Source organism: Coregonus lavaretus (assembly GCF_964263955.1).
Source record: "Coregonus lavaretus genome assembly, chromosome: 1".
Lineage (NCBI taxonomy): Eukaryota > Metazoa > Chordata > Actinopteri > Salmoniformes > Salmonidae > Coregonus > Coregonus lavaretus.
In genome coordinates this window covers 4,278,812-4,296,146 of record NC_139988.1, presented here as the reverse complement: position 1 = coordinate 4,296,146, position 17,335 = coordinate 4,278,812, and the positions used below count along the sequence as shown (strand labels likewise).

The 17,335-nt window shown below is 44.6% G+C and overlaps 1 pseudogene across 1 annotated transcript in view; it reads right to left on the bottom strand.

Annotated features, from left to right (window-relative positions):
- The window catches only part of LOC311127285 (forkhead box protein N2-like), a 52,996-nt pseudogene that overhangs the window by 13,988 nt on the left and 21,673 nt on the right, over positions 1–17,335 (bottom strand). The window contains exon 3 of the transcript XR_014615183.1: positions 1,411–1,997. The product of XR_014615183.1 is annotated as a forkhead box protein N2-like (transcript). The remainder of the gene's footprint in view (positions 1–1,410; positions 1,998–17,335) is intronic.

Sequence of the window (17,335 nt, the reverse complement as noted above, 5' to 3'; positions counted from 1 at the left end):
CTACTCAGCAAATTGGATGTAGTCTATCACAGTGCCATCCGTTTTGTCTCCAAAGCCCCATACACTACCCACCACTGTGACCTGTACGCTCTCGTTGGCTGGCCCTCACTACATATTCGTCGCCAATCCCACTGGCTCCAGGTCATCTATAAATCACTTCTAGAACATTGGTCACCATAGCAGCACCCACCCGTAGTCTGCGCTCCAGCAGGTATATCTCACTGGTCATCCCCAAAGCCAACACCTCCTTTGGCCGCCATTCCTTCCAGTTCTCTGCTGCCAATGACTGGAACAAACTGCAAAAATCTCTGAAGCTGGAGACTCTTATCTCCCTCACTAACTTTAAGCGTCAGTTGTCAGAGCAGCTTACCGATCACTGCACCTGTACACAGCCCATCTGCAATTAGCCCACCCAACTACCTCATCCCCATATTGTTATTTACATTACATTTACGTTACATTTACGTCATTTAGCAGATGCTCTTATCCAGAGCGACTTACAGTTAAGTGAGTGCATACATTTTTCATACATTGTTATTTATTTTGCTCATTTGCACCCCAGTATCTCTATTTGCACATCATCTTCTGCACATCTATCACTCCAGTGTTAATACTAAATTGTAATTATTTTGCACTATGGCCTATTTATTGCCTTACCTCCATAACTTACTACATTTGTACACACTGTATATAGATTTTCTATTGTGTTATTGACTGTACGTTTTGTTTATTCCATATGTAACTCTTGTGTTGCTGTTTTTAATCGCACTGCTTTGCTTTATCTTGGCCAGGTCGCAGTTGTAAATGAGAACTTGTTCTCAACTGGCTTACCTGGTTAAATAAAGGTTAAATAAATAAATAAATATTTGTTTGTTTATTTTTTATACATGTATAAAAAAACAGCTTTTGCCTTGTCATTATGGGGTATTGTGTGTAGATTGATGATATTATTATCATTTTTTTAAATCAATTTTAGAATATGGCCGTAACATAACAAAATTTGGAAAAAGTCAAGGGGTCTGAATACTTTCCAAATGCAGTGTACAAATGGAACACTAGTCAAAGCAAATTAACGTTGACAAAATTTCATTTTTTGGGGAGGGATAACATTTCATTTTCCCATTTGGGCTGCCACAAAGCACATTTCACCAAATGGTTTTACAGCATTTGAAGAAAATTAGATCTCTGGTTAAAGATCGAGCATTGACGTCCGTTCGAGTGCTGGTTTACTAACGCCCATCCCTAGTCAGATGAGAACTTAAACCCATCCCTAGTCAGATGAGAACTTAAGCCCATCCCTAGTCAGATGAGAACTTGTATAAAATGTGTGTGATCCTTGCGGGAATCGAACCCACAACCTAGGCACTGCCAACAAACAAAGTGTGTGCGCGCATCTCAAAGTTCCCTCACCATTCCCAGGCTCCTCTCCACCTTGCGGAAACACTTGTTGAGTGACAGATTGTGTCTGACGCTGTTCTTCCAGCCGGTGGGGGCCGAGGAGAAGTAGGGGAAGTGCTGTACGATCCAACCATAGATGTCCTTCACCGGCAGGCTCTTACTGGGGCTCTGCTCTATGGCCATGTAGATCAACAGAGAGAATGAGAATGGAGGCTTGGACTTCAACGAGTCCCTCTGTGACGAGGTGGAAGAGGATGAAGAGGGGGGGTTCTGCGGGGCTCCGGTGTTGCCCTCAATGTCAAAGAGGGGGCTGGCGCTGGGTTGGGCCCCCCCGGCCTCACCGGGCCCCCCTAGGGTAAAGTTCTGGAGCAGGTTCTCATGGAGCCAGTTGAGGTTGGTGAGCTCCTCGTCCTCAGAGCCCCCGGAACCCCGGTCCAGACTGGTGGCCAATGGGCTGGCTGCACCGCACTCTGCCTCTGGGAGAGTCCCCACCCCCCGGCACAAGCCCCTAAGCCCCGCCCTCTCCCCCTGCATCCCCGGCGTTTCCGCTTTCTTATCCGGCGACATCCCGATGATTGCACCCATTAAACCAGGGAGGTCTGGAGAAAGAAGAGAAGAAAGGTTTAGAGTTGGTTCCAAAATAACTGCAACATAGAGAAAGGGGCTCCATAACCAGGGGCTACTAGTAGCTAGATAAAAACAGGGTTGGTAGCATAGAACTTTCCTTCACACAGCGGCACAGTCACAGCAGAGAGCTGCTTTCTCAACACGACTGGAAACGTGAAATAAATGCATATGACACATTGAAATTATGTGCTCTACCAAGTGCTCAATGCGTTTGTCTAAGTTTGCCCCGAGGGCAGGCAGGGCTATCCTCCCCTCCTTCTTCCCTCTGCCCCCTCTCTTTCACAGGCAGGCTGACGGTGTAGAGAATATCCTCCCCTCCTCTCTCACTCTCCAGCCAAGAGCCTTTGAGGAGTACCTCTGAAGTGGCTGAGACGACTCCAGTCTCTCCAGCCTGCTCTCCTCTCCGCCCACCTCGTCTCAGACCAGACGCACCTGCTTGTTAGATGCCAATGAGCATGAAACCATCCCTGTCACGGCGAGAGAGAGCTGACAGAGAGAAAGGATCCTTCCATCTTACACTGCCTTGAGTGGACAGCTCTCAAATACAGAGCTACCTGCCCTGCAAATCATCTAGGAGTCAGGACCACCACTTATCTTAGCTCAACTCACCTGATACCACTTGCCTTGAGATTAGAAATACAATTAACATCAGTTAGAATCAAGGCAGGAAATAGCAATAGAAAATCCTAAAGGGCCTTTACAGATTAGGACTAGAAGACAAGACATTCTGTAGAAAGGGGTTTTAAATCCCGTTTTAAAAGTTCTGATTGATGGAGCGGCTCTCAGATGATCAGGGAGAGCATTCCATATGCGAGGGGCAAGGGAGCAGAAGGCTCGGTCCCCCATGGAGACGTGTCTTGGGGACTTGACGCAGTAGGGAGTTGCTGGTGCGGAGAGTGATAGAAATAACGTATCTGATGTAGGTGGGACGCAATCCATTCAAGGTTTTAAACACTAAGAGGAGGATTTTAAAATCAATCCTCTGGTTAACCGGTAGCCAGTGGAGTTCAGCAGGGATGGGGGTGGTGTGGGCTGACTTCCTGGTCAGGACTCTGGCAGCACTATTCTGGAGAAGTTGTAGCCTCTTAAGTGATTTTGGCTGGAGTCTTGCAGCTGTTCAGCTGGAGGAAGTTATTTCATTAGAGTGAAAGGACAAATACATTAGAGTGTCTAGTTTGAGAAACAGACGCCTCACAGGTCCTCAACTGGCAGCTTCATTAAATAGTAACCGCAAAACACCAGTCTCAACGTCAACAGTGAAGAGGCGACTCCGGGATGCTGATCTAGGCAGAGTTGCAAAGAAAAAGTCATATCTCAGAATGGCCAATAAAAAGAAAAGATTAAGATGGGCAAAAGAACACAGACATGACTTTTTCTTTGCAACTCTGCCTAGAAGGTCAGCATCCCGGAGTCGCCTCTTCAATGTTGATGTTGAGACTGCTGTTTTGCTGGTATTATTTAATGAAGCTGCCAGTTGAGGACCTGTGAGGCGTCTGTTTCTCAATCTAGACACTAATGTAGTGCTTTGAAAAAGTATTTGCCCCCTTTCTAATTTTCTCTACTTTTGCATATTTGTGATACTGAATGTTATCAGATCTTCAACCAAAACCTAATATTAGATAAAGGGAACATAAGTGAACAAATAACACAACAATTACATATTTATTTCATAAACAAAGTTATGCAACACCCAATTCCCATGTGTGAAAAAGTAATTGCCCCCTTACACTCAATAACTGGTTGTGCCACCTTTAGCTGCAATGACTCCAACCAAATTCTTCCTGTAGTTGTTGATCAGTCTCTCACGTCGCTGTGGAGGAATTTTGGCCCACTCTTCCATGCAGAACTGCTTTAACTCAGTGACGTGTGTGTTTTTAAGCATGAACTGCTCGTTTCAAATCCTGCCACAACATCTCAATTGGGATTAGGTCTGGACTTTGACTAGGCCATTCCAAAACTTCCAATTGGTTGCTTTTTAGCAATTTTCATGTAGACTTGATTGTGTGTTTTGGATCATTGTCTTGCTGCAAGACCCAGCTGCGCTTCAGCTTCAGCTCACAGACGGATGGTCTGACATTCTCCTGTAGAATTCTCTGATACAGAGCAGAATTCATGGTTCCTTCTATTAAGGCAAGTCGTCCAGGTCCTGAGGCAGCAAAGCATCCTCAAACCATCACACCACCACCTTGCTTGACCTTTGGTATGATGTTCTTACTGTGGAATGCAGTGTTTGGCTTTCGCCAGGCATAATGGGACCCATCTTGTCCAATTTGATGTTATTTTAATGGACAAAAAAAATTGCTTTTCTTTCGAAAACAAGGACATTTCTAAGTGACCCCAAACTTTTGAACGGTAGTGTGTATGTGTATATATATATATATATATATATATATATATATATATATATATATATATATATATATATATATATATATATATATATATATATATATATATATATATGCTCAGTACTTTGTTGAAGCACCTTTGGCAGCAATTACAGCCTAGAGTCTTCTTGGGTATGACCCTACAAGCTTGGCACATCTGCATTTGGGGAGTTACTTCCATTCTTCCCTGCAGATCCTCTCAAGCTCTGTCAGGATGGATGGGGAGCGTCGCTGCACAGCTATTTTCAGGTCTCTCCAGAGATGTTCGATCGGGATCAAGTCCAGGCTCTGGCTGGGCCACTGAAGGACATTCAGAGACTTATCCCGAAGCCACTCATGCGTTGTCAGGTTTTCATCAAGGATCTCACTGTAATTTGCTCTGTTAATCTTTCCCTCGATCCTGACTAGTCTCTCAGTCCCTTCCACTGAAAAACATCCCCACAGCATGATGCTGCCACCACCATGCTTCACCATAGGGATGGTGCCAGGATTCCTCCAGACGTGACGCTTGGCATTCAGGCCAAAGAGTTCAATCTTGGTTTCATCAGACCAGAGAATCTTGTTTCTCATGGTCTGAGAATCCTTTAGTTGCCTTTTGGCAAACTCCAAGTGGGCTGTCATGTGCCTTTTACTGAGGAGTGGCTTCCGTCTGGCCACTCTACCATAAAAGGCCTGATTGGTGGAGTGCTGCAGAGATGGCTGTCCTTCTGGAAGGTTCTCCCATCTCTACAGAGGAATTCTGGAGCTCTGTCAGAGTGACCATCGGGTTCTTTGTCACCTCCCTGACCAAGGCCCTTCTCCCCCGATTGCCCAGTTTGGCCGGGCGGCCAGCTCTAGGAAGAGTCTTGGTGGTTCCAAACTTCTTCCATTTAAGAACGATGGAGGCCACTGTGTTCTTGGGGACCTTCAATGCTGCAGAAATGTTTTGGTACCCTTCCCCAGATCTGTGCCTCGACACATTCCTGTATCGGAGCACAACAGACAATTCCTTCGACCTCACGGCTTGGTTTTTGCTCTGACATGCACTGTCAACTGTGGGACCTTATATAGACAGGTGTGTGCCTTCCCAAATCATGTCCTATCAATTGGTTTTACCACAGGTGGACTCCAATTAAGTTATAGAAACATCTCAATGATGATCAATGGAAACAGGATGCACCTGAGCTCAATTTCAAGTCTCATAGCAAAGGGTCTGAATACTTATGTAAATAAGGTGTTTCTGTGTTTTATTTTAAATACATTTGAAAACATTAACAATAAAGTATTTGTTTTTTTATTTTAATAAATTATCAACAATTTGTAAAAACCTGTTTTCTTTGTCATTATGGGGTATTGTGCGTAGAATGATGAGGGAAACATTTATTTAATCAATTTTAGAATAAGGCTGTAACGTAACAAAATGTGGAAATAGTCAAGGGGTCTGAATACTTTCCGAATGCACTGTGTGTGTGTGTGTGTATATATATATATATGTATGTATGTATGTATGTATGTATGTATGTATGTATGTATGTATGTATGTATGTATGTATGTATGTATGTATGTATGTATGCATGCATGTATATATACACACAGTACCAGTCAAAAGTTTGGACACACCTACTCATTCAAGGCTTTTTCTTTATTTTGACTATTTTCTACATTGTAGAATAATAGTGAAGACATCGAAACTATTAAATAACACATATGGAATAATGTAGTAACCAAGAAAGTGTTAAACAAATATATTTTATATTTTAGATAGCTACCCTTTGCCTTGATGACAGCTTTGCACACTCTTGGCATTCTCTCAACCAGCTTCATGAGGTAGTCACCTGGAATGCATTTCAATTAACAGGTGTCCTGGAATGCATTTGAATTAACAGGTGTGCCTTCTTAAAAGTTCATTTGTGGAATTTCTTTCCCTCTTAATGCGTTTGAGCCAATCAGTTGAGTTGTGACAAGGTAGGGGGGTACACAGAAGATAGCCCTATTTGGTAAAAGACCAAGTCCATATTATGGCAAGAACAGCTCAAATAAGTAAAGAGAAATGACAGTCCACCATTACTTTATGACATGAAGGTCAGTCAATATGGAACATTTCAAGAACTTTGAAAGTTTCTTCAAGTGCAGTCGCAAAAACCATCAAGCGCTATGATGAAACTGGCTCTCATGAGGACCACCACAGGAATGGAAGACCCAGAGTTACCTCTGCTGCAGAGGATAAGTTCATTCAAGTTACCAGCCTCAGAAATTGCAGCCCAAATACATGCTTCACAGTTCAAGTAACAGACACATCTCAACATCAACTGTTCAGAGGAGACTGTATGAAATCAGGCCTTCATGGTCGAATTGCTGCAAAGAAACCACTACTAAAGGACACCAATAATAATAAGAATTGACTTGCTTGGGACATTAAACCGGTGGAAATCTGTCCTTTAGTCTGATGTCCAAATTTGAGATTTTTGGTTCCAACCACCGTGTCTTTGTGAGACGCAGAGTAGGTGAACGGATGATCTCTGCATGTGTGGTTCCCACCATGAAGCATGGAGGAGGTGGTGTGATGGTGCTTTGCTGGTGACACTGTCAGTGAAGTATTTAGAATTTAAGGCACACTTAACCAGCATGGCTACCACAGCATTCTGCAGAGATACGCCATCCCATCTGGTATGCGCTTAGTGGGACTATCACTTGTTTTTCAACAGGACAATGACCCAACACACCTCCAGGCTGTGTAAGGGCTATTTTACCAAGAAGGAGAGCGATGGAGTGCTGCATCAGATGACCTGGCCTCCACAATCACCCGACCTCAACCCTATTAAGATGGTTTATAATGCGTTGGACCGCAGAGTGAAGGAAAAGCAGCCAACAAGTGCTCAGCATTTGTGGGAACTCCTGCAAGACTGTTGGAAAAGCATTCCAGGTGAAGCTGGTTGAGAGAATGCCAAGAGTGTGCAAAGCTGTCATCAAGGCAAAGGGAGGCTACTTTGAAGAATCTCAAAATATAAAATATATTTGGATGTGTTTAACACTTTTCTGGTTACTACATGATTCCATTCGTGTTACTTCATAGTTTTGATGTCTTCACTATTATTCTACAATGTAGAAAATAGTCAAAATAAAGAAAAACCCTTGAATGAGTGGGTGTGTCCAAACATTGTACTGGTACTGTATACAGTGAGGGAAAAAAGTATTTGATCCCCTGCTGATTTTGTACGTTTGCCCACTGACAAAGAAATGATCAGTCTATAATTTTAATGGTAGGTTTATTTGAACAGTGGGAGACAGAATAACAACAAAAAAATCCAGAAAAACGCATGTCAAAAATGTTATTAATTGATTTGCATTTTAATGAGGGAAATAAGTATTTGATCCCTCTGCAAAACATGACTTAGTACTTGGTGGCAAAACCCTTGTTGGCAATCACAGAGGTCAGACGTTTGAGGTTGGCCACCAGGTTTGCACACATCTCGGGAGGGATTTTGTCCCACTCCTCTTTGCAGATCTTCTCCAAGTCATTAAGGTTTCGAGGCTGACGTTTGGCAACTCAAACCTTCAGCTCCCTCCACATATTTTCTATGGGATTAAGGTCTGGAGACTGGCTAGGCCACTCCAGGACCTTAATGTGTTTCTTCTTGAGCCACTCCTTTGTTGCCTTGGCTGTGTGTTTTGGGTCATTGTCATGCTGGAATACCCATCCACGACCCATTTTCAATGCCGTGGCTGAGGGAAGGAGGTTCTCACCCAAGATTTGACGGTACATGGCCCCGTCCATCGTCCCTTTGATGCGGTGAAGTTGTCCTGTCCCCTTAGCAGAAAAACACCCCCAAAGCATGTTTCCACCTCCATGTTTGACGGTGGGGATGGTGTTCTTGGGGTCATAGGCAGCATTCCTCCTCCTCCAAACACGGCAAGTTGAGTTGATGCCAAAGAGCTCGATTTGTCTCATCTGACCACAACACTTTCACACAGTTCTCCTCTGAATCATTCAGATGTTCATTAGCAAACTTCAGACGGGCATGTATATGTGCTTTCTTGAGCAGAGGGACCTTGCGGGCGCTGCAGGATTTCAGTCCTTCACAGCGTAGTGTGTTACCAATTGTTTTCTTGGTGACTATGGTCCCAGCTCCCTTGAGATCATTGACAAGATCCTCCTGTGTAGTTCTGGCCTGATTCCTCACCGTTCTCATGATCATTGCAACTCCACGAGGTGAGATCTTGCATGGAGCCCCAGGCCGAGGGAGATTGACAGTTATTTTGTGTTTCTTCCATTTGCGAATAATCGCATCAACTGTTGTCACCTTCTCACCAAGCTGCTTGGCGATGGTCTTGTAGCCCATTCCAGCCTTGTGTAGGTCTACAATCTTGTCCCTGACATCCTTGGAGAGCTCTTTGGTCTTGGCCATGGTGGAGAGTTTGGAATCTGATTGATTGATTGCTTCTGTGGACAGGTGTCTTTTATACAGGTAACAAACTGAGATTAGGAGCACTCCCTTTAAGAGTATGCTCCTAATCTCAGCTCGTTACCTGTATAAGACACCTGGGAGCCAGAAATCTTTCTGATTGAGAGGGGGTCAAATACTTATTTCCCTCATTAAAATGCAAATCAATGTATAACATTTTTGACATGCGTTTTTCTGGATTTGTTGTTGTTGTTATTCTGTCTCTCACTGTTCAAATAAACCTACCATTACAATTATAGACTGATCATTTCTTTGTCAGTGGGCAAACGTACAAAATCAGCAGGGGATCAAATACTTTTTTCCACTCACTGTATATTTTTGAATTATTGGGTGGGGATGAATCGACCCGTTCTGAATTTTGGAGGGGACTTATCTCCCAATCAGAAATGTAGCCTATATACTTGGTTATCTTAAGTGTTTACAACGAATTAACCACGAAACAGCATTTTGTTTTGCAACACAATACATTTCCTCCTCATTCCCTCAAACAGTAGCCTAAAGGAGAACTAAACACACAGGAAGTATTCTCACAGTACGTGTAACTGACTTCCTCCTCTGGAATGTTTGTACACATTCAGTAGCTACTTCATAAGACCAGCGGAAAATATAGTCCAATTAATCAATGATGCCAACCAAGAGCACAGCAGGCAGCCAGCAAGAGACATCCCCCCTCTCCACCTCCTCCCCGCTCACAACAAGCTTTAATCTATGCCCCCAGTGTCACCATGACAACCCTGCTGCGGTCACTTCAATTAAGAGCACAAATCCTCCCAACGAGAGAAAGAGAGGGAATGGTTAACTAAGTAATCCATCTAAGCTGGGCTGTGTCTGTCGACTGTAGCCAACAACCAATCAGCATTCAGCTTGTGGCAACCCTACAGTGACAGGGTAGTGTCTGTGGGGTACCACCAAACGTCCCGGTATAGGCTGGGGTAGTCCGGGTTGTGGCTGGGGTGGTCCAGGTTGTGGCGGTCCAGGTTGTGGCTGGGGTGGTCCGGGTTGTTGCTGGAGTGATGCTGATGGGGCTTGAGGTGGGGCTGAGGCTGGGGTGGGTTGTGACTAGACTGGTGCTGGGCTAGGGTGGTCTGGGTTATGTCTGGGCTGAGGCTGATGCTTGGGGTGGAGGGACACAGAGGGGTGGACGGACACTGGGACCCATCCTTTCACCGTTGTTGTTGTTAAAAGAGGAATTGGGCCAAGCTCTGCTCTGGACAGAGAAAGCAGGAGAAAGGGGGGAGGGATGGAGGGTATAGAGTGGAAGAGAGAGAGAGAGAGGTTCCTCTGGGAACCTAGTAATGGGGATGGAGGGATGCTGGGAGCAGAAAAGAGGGCAGGGATGTGATGTGCATTGTGCACCAGTATACCCTCAGCCCTAGACATTCATCTCACCTCTCAGAGAGAGAGGATCAGTCTAGGTCTGGGGTTGGGTAGTCTCACCTCTCAGAGAGAGAGGATCAGTCTAGGTCCGGGGTTGGGTAGTCTCACCTCTCAGAGAGAGAGGATCAGTCTAGGTCCGGGGTTGGGTAGTCTCACCTCTCAGAGAGAGAGGATCAGTCTAGGTCCGGGGTTGGGTAGTCTCACCTCTCAGAGAGAGAGGATCAGTCTAGGTCCGGGGTTGGGTAGTCTCACCTCTCAGAGAGAGAGGATCAGTCTACGTCCGGGGTTGGGTAGTCTCAGAGAGAGAGGATCAGTCTAGGTCCGGGGTTGGGTAGTCTCACCTCTCAGAGAGAGAGGATCAGTCTAGGTCCGGGGTTGGGTAGTCTCACCTCTCAGAGAGAGAGGATCAGTCTAGGTCCGGGGTTGGGTAGTCTCACCTCTCAGAGAGAGAGGATCAGTCTAGGTCTGGGGTTGGGTTTAGAGGGGTCAGCAACAGGCGGCCCGCAGGCCCGGGTAGAGAGGAAGATAAAGAGAGAAGAAAGATAAAGAGTCTATATAGTCTAACAGCAAGTCAAGACAGAGAGAGGGGAGAAGAAAGAAAGGAGAGACAGAGAGGAGTGACAGAAGAGAGAGGAGAGAGAGAAGAGAGAGAGAAGAGAGGAGAGAGAGAAGAGAGACAGAAGAGAGAGAAGAGAGGATAGAGGAGAGAGAAGAGAGACACGAGGAGAGAGACAGAAGAGAAGAGAGACAGAAGAGAGAGGAGAGAAGAGACAGGAGAAGAGAGACAGAAGAGACGAGAGAGGAGAGAGACAGAAGAGAGGAGAGAGACAGAAGAGAGGAGAGAGAGAAGAGAGAGAGAGAAGAGAGAGGAGAGAGACAGAAGAGAGGAGAGAGACAGAAGAGAGAGGATGAGAAGAGAGAGAGAAGAGAGAATAGAGGAGAGAGAAGAGAGGAGAGAGAGAAGAGAGCAGTGTTTCCTCTATATTCATTGCCGCCACTCCAAAAACAATATGAGTGTATATTTTTTTTATTTATTATTTTGGGGATGGTAAAACATTCAGTGTAAATTTAAACGACTAAAATCAGAAAAAGTATCTAGAAAAGATATATAGCTCTATCTTTAATTAAGTTATTTGAAAACTAACAATCAACTAAATACACTGAACTAAAATCTAACCACAACATGTAAAGTGTTGATCCCATGTTTCACTTTAATGCACTTCTTCTAGCTGGCTGATGAGGCATATCTGCTGCTGCTACTCAACCATTAGAACCACTCTTTTGTATGATGTGGAGAGCTGGGGCAACAAACAGGCCGCTTGGTGATTAACCTCAATTAGCACCACAAAGACCCTCCCTCCACCTATCAGCTGCACCACCAGGGGTGAACCCAACACCCTTTAGGTCACACTCCATCAGCCATGTACATTTAAATATCAACAGTGTGCGTGTCTGTGTGTTTTAGTGTGTTTGTACAGTGCATTCAGAAAATATTCCCCTTCTGATTATGTAGGTTTGCCCACTGACAAAGAAATGATCATAGTATAATTTTAATGGTAGGTTTATTTGAACAGTGAGAGACAGAATAACAACAACAAAATCCAGAATAAGGGAAATACGTATTTGACCCCATCTCAATCAGAAAGATTTCTGGCTCCCAGGTGTCTTCTATACTGGTAACGAGCTGAGATTAGGAGTACACTCTTAAAGGGAGTGCTCCTAATCTCAGCTTGTTACCTGTATAAAAGACACCTGTCCACAGAAGCAATCAATCAATCAGATTCCAAACTCTCCACCATGGCCAAGACCAAAGAGCTCTCCAAGGATGGCAGGGACAAGATTGTAGACCTACACAAGGCTGGAATGGGCTACAACACCATCGCCAAGCAGCTTGGTGAGAAGGTGACAACAGTTGGTGCGATTATTCGCAAATGAAAGAAACACAAAAGAACTGTCAATCTCCATCGGTCTGGGGCTCCATGCAAGATCTCACCTTGTGGAGTTGCAATGATCATGAAAACAGTGAGGAATCAGCCCAGAACTACACGGGAGGATCTTGACAATGATCTCAAGGCAGCTGGAACCATAGTCACCAAGAAAACAATTGGTAACACACTACGCCGTGAAGGACTGAAATCCTGCAGCGCCCGCAAGGTCCCCCTGCTAAGGAAAGCACATATACAGGGCCGTCTGAAGATTGCCAATGAACATCTGAATGATTCAGAGGAGAACTGGGTGAAAGTGTTGTGGTCAGATGAGACCAAAATCGAGCTCTTTGGCATCAACTCAACTTGCCGTGTTTGGAGGAGGAGGAATGCTGCCTATGACCCCAAGAACACCATCCCCACCGTCAAACATGGAGGTGGAAACATTATGCTTTGGGGGTGTTTTTCTGCTAAGGGGACAGGACAACTTCACTGCATCAAAGGGACGATGGACGGGGCCCTGTACCGTCAAATCTTGGGTGAGAACCTCCTTCCCTCAGCCAGAAAATCTGTGGAGGGAGCTGAAGGTTCGAGTTGCCAAACGTCAGCCTCGAAACCTTAATGACTTGGAGAAGATCTACAAAGAGGAGTGGGACAAAATCCCTCCTGAGATGTGTGCAAACCTGGTGGCCAACTACAAGAAACGTCTGACCACAAGGGTTTTGCCACCAAGTACTAAGTCATGTTTTGCAGAGGGGTCAAATACTTATTTCCCTCATTAAAAAGAAAATCAATTCATAACATTTTTGACATGCGTTTTTCTGGATTTTTTTGTTGTTATTCTGTCTCTCACTGTTCAAATAAACCTGTTTTAGGGAGCGTTTGACAGTGATGAGGGGTGGTCGTTTGACCGCGGACCCGTTACGGACGCAGGCAATAAGGCAGTGATCGCTGAGATCCTGGTTGAAGACAGCGGAGGTGTATTTAGAGGGTAAGTTAGTCAGGATGATATCTATGAGGGTACCCATGTTTATGGATTTAGGGTTGTACCTGGTAGGTTCGTTGATAATTTGTGTGAGATTGAGGGCATCTAGTTTGGTTTTTGTAGGATGGCCGGGGTGTTAATTTAGGTCACCAAGCAGTACGAACTCTGAGGATAAATGGGGGGCAATCAATTCACATATGGTGTCCAGGGCACAGCTGGGGGCTGAGGGGGGTCTGTAGCAAGCGGCAACAGTGAGAGACTTATTTCTGGAAAGGTGGATTTTTAGAAGTAGAAGCTCAAACTGTTTGGGCACAGACCTGGATAGTATGATAGAGCTCTGCAGGCTCTCTCTACAGTAGATTGTAACTCCACCCCCTTTGTTAGTTCTATCTAGACGGAAAATGTTGTAGTTCGGGATGGACATTTCTGAATTTTTGGTGGCCTTCCTAAGCCAAGATTCAGACACTGCTAGAACATCAGGGTTGGCAGTGTGTGCTAACGCAGTGAATAACTCAAACTTAGGAAGGAGGCTTCTGATATTAACATGCAAGAAACCAAGGCTTTTAAGGTTACAGAAGTCAACAAATGATAGCTCCTGGGGAGTAGGAGTGATACTGGGGGCTGCAGGGCCTGGGTTAGCCTCTACATCACCAGAGGAACAGAGGAGGACTAGAATAAGGATACGGCTAAAGGCTTTAAGAACTGGTCTTCTAGTGCGTTGGGTACAGAGAATAAAGGGGGCAGATTTCCGGGCGTTGTAGAAAAGATTCAGGCCATTATGTACAGAAAAGGATATGGAAGGATATGAGTACAGTTGAGGTAAACCTAAGTGTTGGGTAACCATGAAAGAGAGAGCATCACTGGAGGCACCGATTGAGCCGGTCTCCGCGTGTATGGGGGGGTGGAACAAAGGAACTATTTGAGGCAGTTTGAGAGGGACTTGGGGTTCTACAGTGAAATTGTATAATAAGAACTAACTGGAACAGCAATAGGCATATTGACATGGGAGAGAGGCATAAAGCAATCACAGGTGTTATTAGAGAGAGCTAAGACAACAACTGGTAATGGCGATAAAGTTTGGGCTGAGGCTAAACAGGACAGGGTACCGTGTAAAGGAACAGTCCAGCAGGCATCAGCTGTGCAGCTGAGTGATCATAAGGTCCAGTGAACAGCAATATGTGAGTCCGAGAGCAGTTCAAATTGGTGCTTCAGCACAGCGAGCAGGAAGCACGGCTGTAGTTTGCGTGTGCTAGCGGGCCGGGGCTAGCAGATGGATCTTCGTGGTCGACGTCGTAATGGGAAGCCTGTTGAAACCACAGACGATTTCGTCGGCAAACCAGTCGTGTTGGATCGGCGGGGCTCAGTGTCAACACTAGGAGGTCCCGTCCGGTTGACAGAGAGGTAGATAGCCGGGAGATGGGCCTGGCTCAAGGCTAGCTCAAGGCTAACTGGTGCTTGCTAAGGGGCAATGGTAATTAGCCAACAACAGGTTGCAGCTAGCTGGTTGCGATGATCCGGCACTAGGGTCCAGTGATTCCGGCAGAAAATCCGATATGCTCTGGGTCGATAGCACGCTGTGCAGACTGGCCGACGAATTGTCTAGGCTAGAGCTAGAGCTGGCTGGTGGGTAGTGCAGGCCAGGGACAATGGTGAAGACGCTAACGGTGGCTAATAGCAAGTAGCCATTCGGTTGCAGCTAGACTAATTTCAGCTTAAGGTTCTTGATAAAAGTTATAAAGAAATAATAGAATCCTTTCCACATTGGGTGAGGCGGGTTGCAGGAAAGTATATTTAGTTAAAGAATGAAACGTACAATTTAGAAATATATACAAAATAGACAAACAACAAGAAACTGGCTATTTACACAAGGACACAGAAGAAAAAAAACACGACTGCACTGCTACGCCATCTTGGTTTGAAGGTAGGCCTTGAAATAAATCCACAGGTACACCTCCAATTGACTCAAATGTTGTCAATTAGCCTATCAGAAGCTTCTAAAGCCATGACATCATTTTCTGGGATTTTCCAAGCTGTTTAAAGGCACAGTAAACTTAGTGTATGTAAACTTCTAACCCACTGGAATTGTGATACAGTGAAGTTTAAGTGAAATAATCTGTCTGTAAACAATTGTTGGAAAGATTACTTGTGTCATGCACAAAGTAGAAGTCCTAACCGACTTGCCAAAACTATAGTTTGTTAAAAATAAATTTGTGGAGTGGTTGAAAAACTAGTTTTAATGACTCCAACCAAAGTGTATGTAAACTTCCGACTTCAACTAATATATATATATATATATATACATACAGTAGGGAGAACAAGTATTTGATACACTGCCGATTTTGCAGGTTTTCCTACTTACAAAGCATGTAGAGGTCTGTAATTTTTATCATAGGTACACTTCAACTGTGAGAGACGGAACCTAAAACAACAGCAGGTATTTTGGCCCACTCCTCCATACAGACCTTCTCCAGATCCTTCAGGTTTTGGGGCTGTCGCTGGGCAATACAGACTTTCAGCTCCCTCCAAAGATTTTCTATTGGGTTCAGGTCTGGAGACTGGCTAGGCCACTCCAGGACCTTGAGATGCTTCTTACGGAGCCACTCCTTAGTTGCCCTGGCTGTGTGTTTCGGGTCGTTGTCATGCTGGAAGACCCAGCCACGACCCATCTTCAATGCTCTTACTGAGGGAAGGAGGTTGTTGGCCAAGATCTCGGGATACATGGCCCCATCCATCCTCCCCTCAATACGGTGCAGTCATCCTGTCCCCTTTGCAGAAAAGCATCCCCAAAGAATGATGTTTCCACCTCCATGCTTCACGGTTGGGATGGTGTTCTTGGGGTTGTACTCATCCTTCTTCTTCCTCCAAACACGGCGAGTGGAGTTTAGACCAACAAGCTCTATTTTTGTCTCATCAGACCACATGACCTTCTCCCATTCCTCCTCTGGATCATCCAGATGGTCATTGGCAAACTTCAGACGGGCCTGGACATGCGCTGGCTTGAGCAGGGGGACCTTGCGTGCACTGCAGGATTTTAATCCATGACGGCGTAGTGTGTTACTAATGGTTTTCTTTGAGACTGTGGTCCCAGCTCTCTTCAGGTCATTGACCAGGTCCTGCCGTGTAGTTCTGGGCTGATCGCTCACCTTCCTCATGATCATTGATGCCCCACGAGGTGAGATCTTGCTTGGAGCCCCAGACCGAGGTTGATTGACCGTCATCTTGAACTTCTTCCATTTTCTAATAATTGCGCCAACAGTTGTTGCCTTCTCACCAAGCTGCTTGCCCATTGTCCTGTAGCCCATCCCAGCCTTGTGCAGGTCTACAATTGTATCCCTGATGTCCTTACACAGCTCTCTGGTCTTAGCCATTGTGGAGAGGTTGGAGTCTGTTTGATTGAGTGTGTGGACAGGTGTCTTTTATACAGGGAACAAGTTCAAACAGGTGCAGTTAATACAGGTAATGAGTGGAGAACAGGAGGGCTTCAAAGAAAAACTAACAAGTCTGTGAGAGCCGGAATTCTTACTGGTTGGTTGGTGATCAAATACTTATGTCATGCAATAAAATGCAAATTAATTACTTAAAAATCATACAATGTGATTTTCTGGATTTTTGTTTTAGATTCCGTCTCTCACAGTTGAAGTGTACCTATGATAAAAATGACAGACCTCTACATGCTTTGTAAGTAGGAAAACCTGCAAAATTGGCAGTGTATCAAATACTTGTTCTCCCCACTGTGTGTGTATGTATATATATATATATATATATATATATATATATATATATATATATATATATATATATATATATATATATATATATATACAGTGGGGGAAAAAAGTATTTAGTCAGCCACCAATTGTGCAAGTTCTCCCACTTAAAAAGATGAGAGGGGCCTGTAATTTTCATCATAGGTACACGTCGACTATGACAGACAAAATGAGAATATTTTTTCCAGAAAGTCACATTGTAGGATTTTTAATGAATTTATTTGCAAATTATGGTGGAAAATAAGTATTTGGTCAATAACAAAAGTTTTTCAATACTTTGTTATATAACCTTTGTTGGCAATGACACAGGTCAAACGTTTTCTGTAAGTCTTCACAAGGTTTTCACACACTGTTGCTGGTATTTTGGCCCATTCCTCCATGCAGATCTCCTCTAGAGCAGTGATGTTTTGGGGCTGTCGCTGGGCA